Genomic DNA, 2,764 nt, shown 5'->3' with positions numbered 1-2,764 from the left:
CCCATCTACAATGAGGAATATTGAAGGAAGGGGTTGTGTAATGATGTTTGGATTTATTAACACCAAGGGTGATGGTTGCTAAGTAACAATGATTCAACAACATTAGTAAATATAGCTAGGTAACTGTGATCTGATAATTATGATTTGATAACGAAGGTCTAGCAATGGTAAGGGCGCCAACTAGGCACCGATGATCTAGCAACAATTGAAATAAAAATCAAGTTGTGATGATGATCTCAATGGCATCAGCCACGTGACCATGTTTCGGTGACTGATAGGCATGGGTGATTCGATGAAATTGGCGACTGAGAGATAGTTACGTAATGAAGGCGATAGTGGTCTGGTGACAATAGTGATAGTTGCATCATCATCAGAGCAGTAGTGATCTAGTGACAACAACCGTGGTCTAACAATGTGTTGACCAAGCGACTGGAATCCGAAGATGATGATGGCGTGATGAAGGTGGTCTGCTACTACATCTTAGATGTCCATTATGTGATGATTCGATGACATTGATAGAGGACCACAAGAACGACAACGGTCGGGCGTTGGTGATATGCTATTACTACAATCAGAAGATATTGATCTAATAATGATGGTAGTGTTTCAATGATGGTAGCCTGTAGCTCAATGTTTTTGAGTGTTGGTTATTTTATGATGGCAGCAACTCGGTGATGTTGGTATATAACAGTAGTGGTGATCTAATGATAACAGCCCAATGACGACATTGTATCTCGACATCGGTCGAGTGTGGGTGGTCCAGTGCGACAACTACCCATCAACGTTAGTCTGGTATGAAAGTGGTTTTTTGGCAATGACAACCTAGCATCAATTATGGTGACGATGGTTTGGCGTTCGTCAGGTGTTAGTGGTCCTGTTGTAGCATCATCACGATGATGGTGGTTTGAAATGACAGTTGTGGTGGATCAATGTAGGTGGTTGGACATTATGACAATGTTTTGAAGTTAGTGGTCAAGTGATGGTGGCCTGGCAATGGGGACAGTAACACAATGGTGATGGGTGTGGCCCAACGACGGTGAACTGATGGTGGCGACGACAACTCGATGATGGTGGTTTGGCATGGCGATGGCAGCCCAATGACAATGACCGAGCATGGAAGCTATGGCCTAGATTCAGTGGTATGACACAGTGGTGGCTCGACATCAGCATGGTGATGGTGGCCTGAGGGCGACGATAGTTGGGCTATAACAGTTTAGTGATGATGGTGTTCTAGCAATGGTGACAGCTGGGCTCCAGTAATTCAACAATTTTGACAATGTTGATTGCAGACGAAATCAGGCTACGACAGTGCAGTGGCAGTACTAGTCATACAACTATGCCCACCGGGCAAATGTGTTTCCATTGTGTCAACCATCGGGCGACAGTAGTCTGTTGACAGCGACGATGGAAGTCAGGCAATGACGGTGGCCCAACTATGGTGTCCCGATCAGGGTAGAGCTCAAAAGTCCTTACAAGCATATAACTCCATTTAATCTTCTCATCCATGTCCACTCTTACTCTTTCATGAAAAGAGTGGAGGTTTATTTATATATTTTGAGAGTGACATCATTTATAAATACTGAAAGAATCTGAATCGCTCTATCAGATGACCTAGAGTGATCCCTTAATCATATGTAATTTTATGAGTATTTGAATACCTCAATGACATCGAATTAAGCGACCATAAGCTCGTTAGATTCGTGTCATCTAGACACTCAGTTTGATTATAAGCTTGTCATATTTGAATATAATTTGATCCCCAAAATATGTTCCAAGTTTCATTTTTATGTTTTAAGTGAATTATATGGGCTCACTTCGATTAAGATAACATTATTTTCTTATGTCATATATAACCCGCTTGTCTCATTGAGACAATTCATTTAATCATAAATTTTCATTGTGAAGATTTCTAAATTTGATTTTTGAAGCTTTAGCTTCAAATGTGAGCTAAGATTCAAGCAAACAATATGACTTCTTGGAGCTATCATTTCTCATGTGAAGTTTTGCAATGATTTTTTTTAACATATATAGAAGTGAAAATATTTAATACTTTATAATGGATGTATTTTTATTTTTATACAAGTAATACTATAAAGAATGTAAGTATACAATTATTTCTAATGGGGTTTTAATCTGAAATTAAATACGCTCAAATTCATTTAAATTTATTTAAATTTAAGCGGATCCTAATAAACTTTTAATTAAAACATTACACGCAATCACAGCAAACGTATATCGAAGGGGATGTAGCTCAAATGGTAGAGCGCTCGCTTTGCATGCGAGAGGCACGGGGTTCGATCCCCCGCATCTCCATTTTCTTAAGAATTTTGTAAAATTTTTTTCAAATTAATTGGCCAAATAACCCCCTAGGCTGTCAAAATGGATCGTTCGTGAAATCTCGTGTTCGACTCTTTCGCTAAGTTAATAAGCAGAAAAGAAACATGATAAATAAATATTTGTTTTTTTATGTTTAGCTCATTTGGGCTCGAAATACTACTAATTATATAGATTTGAAGAGTAGTATTTTTAAATAATTTAATTGACTATCAAAATGACTCGTTGTTTGCGAACAGCTTGCATTCAGCAAGAAACTAGTGTTCGGCTTGTTTGCTAACTTAACGAGCTGAAGAGAAACAACACAAATAAATATTTGTTCTTTTGTGTTCAGTTTGTTTGGGCTCGAAATACTATTAAGTATATATATTTGATGAGTAGTATTTTTAAAAAAATTAATTGACTGTCAAAATGGCTCGTTGTTTGCGAA

The 2,764-nt window shown here is 38.1% G+C and overlaps 1 non-coding gene across 1 annotated transcript; it reads left to right on the top strand.

Annotated features, from left to right (window-relative positions):
- The first annotated feature begins 2,240 nt into the window (after window positions 1-2,240).
- On the top strand, window positions 2,241-2,313 carry TRNAA-UGC. Its single transcript has one exon. It is a non-coding gene; the product is annotated as a tRNA-Ala (tRNA).
- The last annotated feature ends 451 nt before the right edge of the window (window positions 2,314-2,764 follow it).

Source organism: Phalaenopsis equestris, unplaced genomic scaffold (genome assembly GCF_001263595.1).
Source record: "Phalaenopsis equestris unplaced genomic scaffold, ASM126359v1 Scaffold001118, whole genome shotgun sequence".
Classification (NCBI taxonomy): domain Eukaryota; kingdom Viridiplantae; phylum Streptophyta; class Magnoliopsida; order Asparagales; family Orchidaceae; genus Phalaenopsis; species Phalaenopsis equestris.
The sequence above is the reverse complement of the archived record's forward strand: the minus strand, read 5'-3'. Positions and strand labels throughout refer to the sequence as shown.